Genomic DNA, 13,303 nt, shown 5'->3' with positions numbered 1-13,303 from the left:
GCATTTCTATTATGTACGTTAACATATTTTAGCTCTTAAAATATATATTGCAGTTCTTTCCCCGACTATGTTTCATGGTATTACAGTACTGAAAATTCTGCTGTTTGTCAAGATGGTCACAATAATTAAGCCAGTCTGGCCTCCTAATAACGAATCTATAAACGCAATATAAATTGTAATGGTATATTGTTTTTTCAGGAAGTAATGCATAGCTAATTGAATACATACAACATAAGAATAGCTTGAATTTTGAAAAAACTCTAAGGTTATCCCATAAGCTACATAGGAAATTGTCACGGTCACTGCCAACTATCAAGCTACATTACTAAAGCAAAAGGTTTAAAGTTTTGTATTCATTAAAAATATACTAGTACTAAATACTGTATAAATTAAAATACTAATTGAGGATTTCCCACAAGGTTAATAAGGGAGCAAATTGAGAAAAACTCATGAGTAAGTTTTGGTTATACTTTATATATTCGTTTTCTGATTTCCAGTTGACATAATTGTATAATGGCTACATTTGTCCTTTAGATGCCTGTACATTATGTCCTCTGTGTCCTCTTAATGTCTGTATAAACAAAGGCACCAGGAATGATAATTTCAATCATACGGAAGTGGATGTTTTTCCTGTATACTTACAGAGAAATATGTTTTGGTCATTAACATTCTCTTCCAGTAACTGATTTGCTATTAAGTTTTATTAAGATGGTTTAGGTTTTATTTTTAACAGCACAGTACTGTTTTATTTCACGAATACATTTAAAGACATAAACAGACTGTTAAAATTGAGAACAAGAACAACAGAAATCTCTAAAGTTTATCTCATTTGAGAGGTGAGAGAATTTCATAATCTTTTATACACTTCTGTAATCTTGCCCTTTTAACAGACATTTTTCTGATAAGGCTGTTTGCTATATGTGCCACAATGTCTGAGTTGAGCTTTATATCAGTCTGAGTTTAATTTTGAAATGTTAGCACATTGCCTTGATAGATGTTAGACATATTGCTGTACAATGTGCTCAACTTTAATACAGAAAGTATGACCAACCTTTTTTCCAAGCTTTATAAACCAAGAAATACCAATCTGCTTTACTCACTGGAAAACAACAGGGTAGAGTCTGAGTAAGGCATTTCAGCATTAAAAGCTTATGCTAATGAAGACTGTGCTCAGTGGTCCACACTCACATAATTGAAGAAAGTCATTTAGAAACACCCACAAAAGGTGCAGAATTCTAATTAATGAAATAAAAGGGCTTCCATTGAAATACGAGCAGTGGAGACAATATGGACAAAAAATGGACTCTGTGAGAGTGTGTGACTAGCATTTCAATATGACTTCATCTGACAGTCTGAAACCAAAGTATTACTCAGAATTTATTAAGCAAAGCTAACTGTTTGTAAAGTCCTTTCATCATTTTTTTATATGCACCATACTATTTGAATGCTTGATGCAGCATGTGTTAATCAGCAACTTAATTCATTTATGTATGACTTCTGAGCTAAACAAACATTCATTTCAAAATTTTCAGGTGTAATCTTTTGGGTGTGGCACTTGAGAAGGATTCTGTTTTTCTAAGAACATATTAAAAATGCAATTATATTGAGGAAAGCATAAAAATATAGAGTTTGTCATATGTTTGAACATCTATAATGTGAAAATCATTAATATAAATATATTTATGTATACTGTATATGTATATATGCTTAAATAAAATTTCCAAATCACACTTGTGCTTCCACAAAATTAGAAGAAATTTAATTTAAACAGGAAATAGTGTCAAAATATGATATTTAAAGCCCTTAATTAGTCACACTACAGAGCAGGATTTACTTTTGCTGCTTGTAATTGTATTCAGGTGTTTATCTTAAATACTCTCTCTCAGGTCTATTCCTGCTTCCCCTACTGCCTATATATAGCACAGGAATTCTGTGAGCCTAACCTCTTGGTCATTCCCAAATAAAATTGTAGTTTATTCCCAGACATTCCCACCTGATTTGTAGAATGTAATTGCATCAGTTAGAAACTAATGGTTTTAACAGAATCCCCATCAAGTGAAAAGTCTCTCAGAATTACAAACAAGATCTGTATGGATCGCTCCGTGGGCACAACCTGTTTCCAGTACAAAAAAGCAGTGATTTTACACATTCAATGTGGTTTGAATTTGTAATAGAATAGCTAGAAACTAACATCAGAATGTGAATGAATAAATACAGTCCCATCATTTAACGCAAAAATGTACCATTTCACTGATCATTTCTACACAAGGAAACGGACAAAGCTGACTTCTGATCTTGTAGTTTAATCACAGCTCAGTGCATTGATCACAGAAAGCCCATTCTTAGCTGAGGTGATTTCTGCTTTGAATCACCAGCATATTAGTTTTCTGCCTACAAAGTGCATCATAGGTCTGTACTCCAGTTCCAGGTGCACTGCTGGAAGATGAGTGTCCTGTATGGTCCAATGGGAAAAGCCACCACAGTAGTGGACAGCTCCGGACCTAGATGGCTCTTCCCCTTTTCATGCCTTTCCCTTGGAGCCGTGAACTGGACCCCATCATTCAGAGACTCATCCTTCGGCCCGGTCTTGTGTATACCTGTGGCAAATCCACTTGGCCCGGTTCCAGGCGTTTCAGTGCTGGGCTCCCCTTTACCATACTGGCTGGCTGTGCCTTTCTAAGCGCCATGGGCACTTAATTCACTCACTCATCGCTGTCCCAGAGTTCTCAACCCCCTCACTGTCGGGCCTTTTCAGGAACCCCTGGAACTCTCTGATCCCTTGTACTTAGATTCTGACCATGAGCTCCCCCAGCGATGGCGAGTGTACAGCCACAGCGTAACAGAAGGGCGATACACTACTCTGTCACTTTTCAGTTTATCTGAAAAGGCCTAATCTTGGCCATCTTTTCATGCCAAGCGACTGCATCTCTAGTTTGGCAAAAGGCCATTCTAAATTAAGTGTGCACTTAGGATACCGACTGCAAAAAGTCATGAAACACTCAGCCTTCTGTGCAGTTTCCATTCAGTAGAATCATAAATTTTGTTTAACAAAGAAGTTAAACAAATGAGTTCATGTAATAGGTATTTTGTATAAAAAAATCTCGTAAAACAAGTAGAAAACATTATCCAAGGGGCCCTGGGCACACTAAGAGCATAGAAAATATACATTATTCACGTAAACTTCTGCATATTTTGCGATGATCGTCTTAAAGGAGAAGTGACTATTTCAATAGTATAACAGTAAGAATTCCACATTTAATTATACAATTTTCATATTCATTAGCTGTAAACGAGCTGAAAATAATAGCTGTAAATCATTGGATACCCCAATTTCGACTGTATGCTCCATCATCAAGAATTTTACAGCTAATAGTTACCCCATCATGTAGAAGACGAAAATAAAGATTTACCCAAATTCAGATTCCTCTCCTGAAACAAAGTTCGAACAACCAATCTCACAGTTTAAGCAAGTTTACTAACCATTAGTTTGCCACAAAAACTAAGTCCAAACTAAGACTTCTCAGAGTGAATTACCCGTAAATGTTTTCTGAGAAAAAAATAGGACTTACTTAATACAGTTTATACATGTATAGTTCTAAAAATAGGCTTAGATACTATCTGATACAGTATTTATTTTTCGTTTATATGGTAAATATGTATATACAGTATGTGTAAGGATTATGAAAAATTAAGTATTTCCTTTCACTTAAATGTAATGCATGTTATTTTTATTTTGAGGCAAAACTAATCTTTTTAAGACATGCCTTAGGTATTTCAGCTGCTGTATTTCTACAGTAATTCTCATTAGTTTTCTATGTGACCTGGTATCAATAGTGCTTAAGACCTTGTGTTGACATAAACTTATACAAATATTAACATCCTTGCTTTTTGTCACATTTTATCTTCAGTTAAGCCACTGTATTTTAATATCACATAAAGAGAGCACAAGACAGTACACATTACTCACTGTTGAAATTAGGGGCTCATTCGTTTTAGCAATATTTGTCTGAATGTTTAGTTCCAAAAACATAAAAATGCAATGAACAAGAGTAAAACCTTTCTATTTGTTTTCTTATACATTAAAATAAAAAAATATTGAATGATGAAAAGAAAATATTTATTTTTCAATATTGAATAAACAAATAGAAATGGGTTTCATTTTCTAGTTTTGAATGATTTGCCAAATTGTGTTTTAATCTACTTACATGAAAAGAGTAGAAGGTAGCAAAACAGTATTTGTGAGTAAGCAGTCGGCTAAGGCCCAGAAAGGAGAAATTGATCCTAGCAATTCAAATTATATACATTTAATTAATCCGTACTATTATATATAGTCAAAGATAAGTAAAAAACATTATTCTTATAGTTGCTGTTTCACTTATTTGTTACAACCATATGATGTTTGTATTTCTGGAATGCAAACAAAATGGTGAGAAAAGATTTTTAGATCAGCAAGCTATATTTTGCAAACAAAATCATCTACTACTCAATCTAAAAGACACTCAGTGCAGAATACTTTGAATAACTTTCAAACTGTATCTTCTAGTATTAAGATTAATTGCTCAACATTCTGATGTGTTTTACTGTATGTGGGTGGATCTAGATATTTTGATTCCTGTGAATACTGTGACCTGACACAGTCATTGAGTCAACTGGGAAACAAGAATTGCTTGTGGCTTTTAGAATAATGGTAAAGGTTGGACTTGGGTGTTTCAAATTGAAAAAAATACAAATTAACATGCTTTAATGCAACATAAAAGTAGCAAAATCAGTCCAAGCATATAATATATAGCAGTGATTGCCAAATGTTTGCTGAAATTAGCATGTTGCAGGGCAAGTGGAAGCATGCTAAAGCCTTGTAAAAAGACAAAAAAGAAGACGCACCTGGCAATGAATTGTTAAAACCCTAAAGGCTTTAGTTAGCCTGGCTTTGAAACACTTTTTAGAGCTAACTTGCATGAACAATTATTGAGATCTGGGTCATTTTATTAATATGAATCATTTCCCCAGAACTGAAGAGGTCAAACTGCTTTGTGCTATATTACATCATTTGTAGTAGGCCAACCTAAATTATCATGTAAATAGAGTAGATAGCTTTAAGAAATAATATATTACTTTACATAGTAAGTCTACACACTACATCGATTGATGACTTTTTAACATTTATTGCCCCCAATATTTTGTTAATTTTATAGACTTTTGAGATCTGCGTCATTAACAAGCTAAGGCAGCTAATCACGGTGAGCAAAAGTCAACTTTCTTCTACCTGGGACACTGCAATGTAATTGCTTACAGTATGTGACCTCCTACGTATCTGACAAGTGACAGGAAGCAGAGACAGACAGTCTGTTTGATTTTATACATGATTCAGATGGGGCTGAAGGTGTTTTTAGGGCATGTCTTTCCTGTCTCTTTGGAGATGGTCCAAAACATTATCAGACATAATACATTTCTTTCTTTATCCCCTATAATCACCCAATATATAAAATTGATCTCCTGGATTCAAGCTGTTTTTGTATCACTGTTTTTGTAAGGATGAACTATTTGTTATTAACTTGTGACTGGATAAATAAAAGGTATTCACGTACCTTAGATTCATAGACAAATCCTCTGCTGTATAAATGATGGATCCACACTGTCTCTAGACATTCATCTTCTGTCTTCAGGTGTTGTAAAGCATAGTGAATCATAAGCATAATGCCATTACTATACAGGATACTTTTTTGCAGTGTTCACTACAGACGTGTCCTTTGAAAAGGAAAACAGTGCTTTGACACTGATACTGATGATTTTTAAATCCCTTTTATGTGTTTTTTGCAGTTTGAATCTCAGCCTGAGGGACTACATTATCTCAACTACAAAAAAACAGATTTGTAACAGAACTCAAAATACAGCTCTCTAAGGTTTCAACAGGATGTTTGTAGAAGACATACTTTCTAGGGCAAAAGAGTGCACAGAAGCTTGTTTCACATGACAGAAGTTCACTATTATCATTAAAAGTTTTCCCTTATCTTAAATTATTCTATAATAAATGAAAAGCAACCAGTCTCATATAAAAAGGAGTTCTGCAAAGATTGTAAAAGTAAACTCTACATTAAAAGGCATTTGTATGCTTGCAATAGCAAAGAAAACTCAAATGTGTTGTGGTTCACAGTACATTTTCTATTCTAAGGATATATAAAAAATATCAAAAGATCTAATATGTACATTTATGTCTATATCTTGTTACGTGTATACTGTGAATATACACACATATGTATGCATTTATAAATAATGTAGATTAATTGAGACAATTTCATTTTTCCTATTTTCTAAATTGCAAATATATTTTCAAAAGAAACCCCAGGTACTAAGCCCAGGTCTCTTAAACTATTAACCTTCAAATTCATGTTTAAAGGAGTACTTGCAAATATCAAAGTGACAGTTAAAAATCATGGTTTTTAAGAAAACAATTATCTGGTATAACTGAAAGAGGGTACATTAAATAACATTTTATATACTCCTCTTAAATACTTCACTAACCTTTGCTGTATTTTTGTAGGGCAGATTCCGTGGTTTTCTAAGGCTCAGATGGACCAGTCTGATGTGTCGGTCCTGCTCTGGTGTGGTCACTTGAGGGTGACTGGATCTTGGACGGTCATCTGTCCTGCCGGTCTGCTGAAACCTTCTCTGCAGTCGGGACACAGTGGAGCAGAGCTGGCACGTGACATGCCTGCCTGCAGCATGCCAATGGCTCTCTCCCTTGCTTCTGGTGACATTCAAGGCATTATGGATAGCACAGAAAACTGACTAAGTGTGGCTTTTTTCTTGCAGTGACCTAAGTTTTGAGTTAAGGCCTTTTTAAAGGTGACCTGATCAGGCATTGTTCCACCTGGACCTCATTGGGTGAAAGTACACCTAACGAGCTTTCGTGTGATTGGCACGTTGCCTCACTGCACAAGCTCTATTGCTGGTCAGAGGGCTTGAAACAAATTGACAACTTTTTGTGAAAGTATATAAGCTACAACTATAGTATTCTCATTCCAGAAAATGTTGTGTTTCTTTTTTCCATCAGTATAGTTACTATATTGATCAGATTATTAATAGCATAATTGACCTGAAACTTTTCCTCAACTCAGATGTTGTAGTCTACTATTCTATTATCTGATATTTTCCAAATCTTTCCACTGTTCATTATTTCCATAATTCATTTCTTTTTTTGACAAGAAGGATTTAATTTTATCATAATAAAGACTGTGGTGAATCACAGTATATAGTATTAATATTATTTGTATTATTTATTTTCCTCTTAGACAGCCAGTGTGACTTACTGTACACATACAGTATGTGACTGCTTGATCTTCTACTATACTTATATGACATTTACAGTAACAAAAATATACTGATACTTATGGTAACTTATTAACTTCTATTTATTTTCCATATACTGTATTATAAGTGAGCTCCAAAACGCAGATGTATAAGGGTTGCCATGACTCATCCCTGTGGGTGCTGTGTTTGGATCCTTATGGGAAATCCTTATGGGATCCTGTAGGATGAAAACTGGTGTATAAATGCGAGCCATGCTTATTTTTACAGTCCTATGAGTCAGAAAGAAGAATATGGAAATGAAGAATTAAGAAACAAAGAATATGGAATTTTTTGCAAACGCATTGGCAGTTTAACTAATTCAATCACTCTTTGTAATGTGACAGAATATGGGGTAAGGTTGTAGGGAGAGTCTCTTATGGACAGTCTTTACCTCTGTAGCTTTTCCCCATTTTATGTTGGTAAAAGAAAGCACATCACCAAGCATTAATTAGGTCCAATTGTACAATTGTCTTGAGCTAATTGAGCACAAGTGATGTTAAAAGAAGTGTGTATAAGGGCGTGGCAGAGTGCAGTAAGGGGTTGTTTGAGAACAGGTTTTAGTGTTGAAAAGTGAGTGCTTTTGACAAACTCAATGAGCTAAGGTTTCAAGAAATTTTGTTATATACAGTATGAGAACATTATTATTCTGCAGAATAAAGATAGGAGTTTTGATAGATTTTAAGATAGATAGGTTCTGTTCCTTTTCTGTGTGTAAGACTGGTGGAAAAGTACATTTGAGCCTCTTGAAGAATATTTGTTTTTTTTTACTACAAGGAAAAATGAGGACAGCTTTTCTGGTCCTCACAACTGAGTTCAAACTCACAAATACAGAGGATAAGTCAGGAAGAATCCAGCTGTGGTTCAGCAACCCCCCACTCCCTAATGGTGTTACACTGTATACTATTTCAGCATTAGACATCTGTGATTTTTGTTTAAATAACTGCAGATTTAAATGATTTATAAACAATAATTTAAAATGTAGGTTTAGATTGCCTACTTTTCTCTTAAATAGGACACAAATTACTAGTGTCAAAAAATAGTAGTAATCACAGTTTGAAGGGAAGTGTGTTACTTGAAAATAAACCAGAACCCTCAAGCTTTATTTACATTACGAGCATGAGCTAAGACTGATTCCAGAACTTGGGTCTACAGCATAATTTACTTATAATGTATTGAAAAAGGTTTAAATAAATCTTATCCTTCTGAGAATAAAATGTCACTTGCAGGGTTTCAAACCTTTTAATCTGTTTTTCTGTTTTTAGATTGTCTTTTCCATGCATAAGACTAAGGATATTTATATCTCACGCAGGCATTAGTAAAGTCCCATAAAGCAGGCATTATCTTTCATACCCAGGAAAGATAATTGGGTACTAAGTGCTCAGTTGAGGGTTTCTTTTACATGAATTCTGCTTATTTAGTAGCTTGTTATGAGGGTTTTATGATTAATTAAGAATTAATGCTTAATTATTAATTTACATGTAATTTCATTAGAACGCACCTTTGGGGATGGTTCTATGGTAATAATGCACTGAAGCAAAAAATATTCATTTTACTCTTGAAATAATCTTGAATCTAATCTTTCCCACAAAAAAACAGCATATGTTTATGGACATGAAAAACATGATTCCTCACTCTTTACACTGGGATAATTACAACAGAAAACGAAAAGACAATTTTTTAGATTTTTTTCTGCAAAGAGAAAATAATTTTTCATTTTAATAATCTATTTTAAAAAGTGATATGTATGATATAAAATTGATTCATATAATTCATGCATTCTGTTCTATGTCCAAATAAATAGAATATTTTTTCTCCTAAGCTGTTCATTTCTTTGAGAGATTCAGCAGGTTAATTCTTTTAGTTTTGGGGCACTCTGAGAAAACAAAATGTTAAATCTTTGTGGATCTCAGAAGACACCCTACAGTTTACTAAGTAATGTGCATTCTCCCATATTCCAGGAGCAGGGGGAGAGGTGAAGAGGTCACTCACATGGTTATGCTGTTCACTGTAATTCTGAATAAGAAGAGCATATCACTAAATACCATGCCCTCTGTAAGTATTGGATGAAGTCAAAACTGCTATATTTTCCGTATACTTAAGAAACTCAGATGAAAACATGAATATGAGGCAAAATTACAGAATGTCACCTTTTATTTCTGGGTATTTCTGTGCTTATATGCTGCACCATTTTAGAATATTAACATTTTTTGTGTTTACTTTTTTAATTGAGCATGAGTACTGGGACAATTGGCTGGCAGGTGTTTCTTATTAATGCATTGTACACACATTAAAGAGTTGTGAATGTGTAGCGTTGGATATATGTAGCCTTTTCTCTTCTCTTTGGTATCTACCTTTGGAGTTTGTAGTCCTAAACTGACATAAAGACTACAGAACTGTCGATTAAAGTAAAGCAAGAAGTTTGGATGGTTAAAGAAAAGAAAAATTCAATCAGAACCACAGCACAGAAACTGGGCATAGCAAGATCAACAATTTGGAATGTCTTAAAAAAGAAAGAAACCACTAGTGTACTTAGCAATTGGCAATGTCCAAGTCAGCAGCAGCAGTAATAGTAATAGTAATAATTGCTTACACTTACATAGTGCTTTTCTGGACACTCCACTCAAAGCGCTTTACAGGTAATGGGGACTCCCCTCCACCACCACCAATGTGCAGCCCCACCTGGATGATGCAAAGGCAGCCATAATGCACCAGAACGCTCACCACACATCAGCTCTCAGTGGGGAGAAGAGTAGAGTAATGAAGCCAATTCAAGATGGGGATTATTAGGAGACCATGATTGGTAAGGGCCAATGGGAAATTTGTCCAGGATGCCAGGGTTACACCCCTACTCTTTTCAAGAGACTCCCTGAGATTTTTAATGACCACAGAGAGTCAGGACCTCAGTTTTACGTCTCATCCGAAGGACAGCACCTGTTTACAGTATACTGTAGTGTCCCCGTCACTTTACTGGGGCATTAGGGCCCCTGCTGGCCCCACTAACAACTCTTCCAGGAGCAACCCTAGTTTTCCCCAGAAGGTCTCCCATCCAGGTACTGACCAGGCTCACACCTGCTTAGCTTCAGTGGGTCGCCAGTGGTGAGTTGCAGAGTGATATGGCTGCTGGCTATGTAGTTGATGACAGAAAAATAATCAGAGCTGTGAAGAAAAACTTTAAAAACAACTGTCGCTGGAATTGGCAACAACCTCCACGGTGCAGAGGTGAAGGTATTGCAATCTACTGTTTGCAGATGACTTTGACAGCAGAATTACAAAGGCTGCATAGATGGCTTGCATAGGCTTGTGTAGGCTTGCATAGATGCAAGCATCTCATTAGCACCAGATAGAAAGGCCAGATTGCAATTTGCACAAAATTACAGAGATGAGACAAAGATAATCCTGTACCAAAGTGATGGCAAGGTGAAAGTGTGGAGAAAGGAACGTTACTGCAGACAATCCAAAGCACACCACTTCACTGTGAAACCTGGTAGAGGCAGAGTCATGGCTTGGGCATGCATGGCATTTTCTGGAACTGGCTCACTCATCTTTATTAATGAGGTAACTAATGACTGTAGCAGAAGAATGACTTCAGAAGTATACAGAAAAATCTCTTCTGCCTATGTACAAGAAAATGCCTCCAGATTCATTGGCCGAGACAATGACTCAAAACACTCACTGTCAACACAACCAAGGAGTTCATCAGAGGAAAAAAATGTCTTAGACAGGCCAAGTCAATCTCCTGATTAGTTTTTTTCTACTTTAGTTTATTCCAAATTAATTTGTCTCTATATTTATGTTCACCTAAAATGGGGGGATTATTCTAAAACATGAATGCATATGTGTACAGAAATACCCGGAAATAAAAGATGACATACTGTACCTTTGCCTCATATTTTCATCCCAAATTTGAAACGCTTAAGTATACAGCAAATATAGTAATTTTGACTTCATTTTCTTATACTTATGGAGGGTATAATATGTTCTTGAGCAAGTTTAAATGTCAATTTATTAGGAAGAGATTATACTGTATAACATAAGTAACACTTTGAAAAAAATGTAGAAATCTTACATGTTTTACCTATCAACAAATAAAACATCTGTGCATTGATAATTCCACTTTGCAATTATTTGACCACCTAAAACTAAATACAAAAGTAAAAAACTGTCATTTTTACTGACATGGACAATTACAACATTGATTATCCATGTCAGTAAAAGGATGATAAAGGATAGATCAAATCTTGCACAGTGTTCCAAATTTTACGATAAGATCAAGATCATAGACATAACATAGACAATTAGACAGAAACAGGTACCTTCTAGATATCTCTTTACTAAAAAGAATGTGGGTCTTTCACAACAGTTTTCTAAAACAATACATGAAACCTTGGAAATTTTGTTGACTTGCTCATTTATTTTGCACTCAGTTTCGGAGAGACAAAAATAATTGGAAGTTGCTTCAACTTGTCCTGGAATTTCTGGTTTTGATCCACCTTTTTATAAAGGAAGACAGGAAGAACATTATTCCATGTCTATGTACAATATGGCACTGGCATGTTTCTGCACGTCTCATTGCAATAGATTAAGGCAGTAACGTATTGTCACACAACACCTCCTGCGTAGGTAGTGTTGGCTGGAGGACATATTGTTCACAGGGAGGAAAAAATACAGGATGGCAAGTCAGTACTTAAAGCAAACAAAAGGGCCAGTTTTATTTAAGTTTTGCACACAGCTGGCCACACAAACACTCACTGGGTTTCTCCACCAGGTGTATATATATAAAAAAAAACTTTGTATATCACAAACACCTTGCTCTTATTTCTAGACTCCTACTGTAACTCCCAACCACTCCTAGTGCTCACAACACCCTTTAAATAGGTTTTGGGCTGTACCATTATGGATACTATAGGTGTAACATAAAAATCACAAGACAAACAACACATACAGTAGCACAGTAGTCTGGACTACTTGGACACACAAATACATGAAACCCTTACCAATACACAGAACAGACATTCATTAGATCTTCTATACCTGGTTGCCATTTTTAGTAATAACATTAGGCTTTGATATCCTCCCCTCTTAGCATTCCAGCAATGGTATGATCCTCTAGCTAAACTTTCAGACATATAACCAGTCGCCTAACTGTTTGCAGCCTTTTGACCTTTCTGAGGATCCCTCCAAACAAATAGGTACTGGCTTCTCCACTCATGCAGTGCTGTTAAGAGGTAAGCTGGTGGTAAACTATGCCTTGTTTCTTTAGTGCAGTTTCTATAAAAAAAATGTTCTCTACCTTCTGTTCCCCTCCTTTCCACAACCTGTGTGTGCACCTGCAGGCTGAGAAATGAACAGGGTAAATTGGTGAGAACTGACCCACTCTGGGGTTTTAGCAAAATGCAGTATGCTCCATTAACTTCTGCCACCCCTGTCCTAGCATGTTCCATTTGCCATGGTGACAGACTGCTCTGTCACACGTAAGTACAGTCATAGTTTTGGAATAATACCTAAAGGCCAGGTGCTCTTGATTTCAAACCTTTTGAAATATGGCATGTGATTCCAACCATTCTTGTTTTATATCCATATTAAAATTACTTCTTTTTATTTTTACTGTAAGAAACTGAAACATGGTTCCTTACATTTTCCAGATATAGGACAGAATTAGAGTCAGTCTTTATTTGACAGAGTTCTTTAATTCAGGCACTAACTATCTTTCACAAATTAATTCTTCCCAGACACTGCAGTACCAAAAGCTTATTTTTTTTTACCCAGACAACTTAAACTAAAATAATTCACTGCTGGAAAGAACATTAAGTAATAAAAATCCCCTGTTTTAAGTGACGTATCAAATCCCTTGTGTATACAGTAGATACAAAGACCTATTACTGACAGTAAAAATAGTTGCATACATGCCACAGAAGGAGAGGGAAAAGTTGTATATTGGAGATGATCAAGGAAGGAG

This window comes from Atractosteus spatula, chromosome 11, assembly GCF_055471065.1.
Source record: "Atractosteus spatula isolate fAtrSpa1 chromosome 11, fAtrSpa1.hap1, whole genome shotgun sequence".
NCBI lineage: Eukaryota > Metazoa > Chordata > Actinopteri > Semionotiformes > Lepisosteidae > Atractosteus > Atractosteus spatula.
This window is presented reverse-complemented; position numbering follows the sequence as displayed.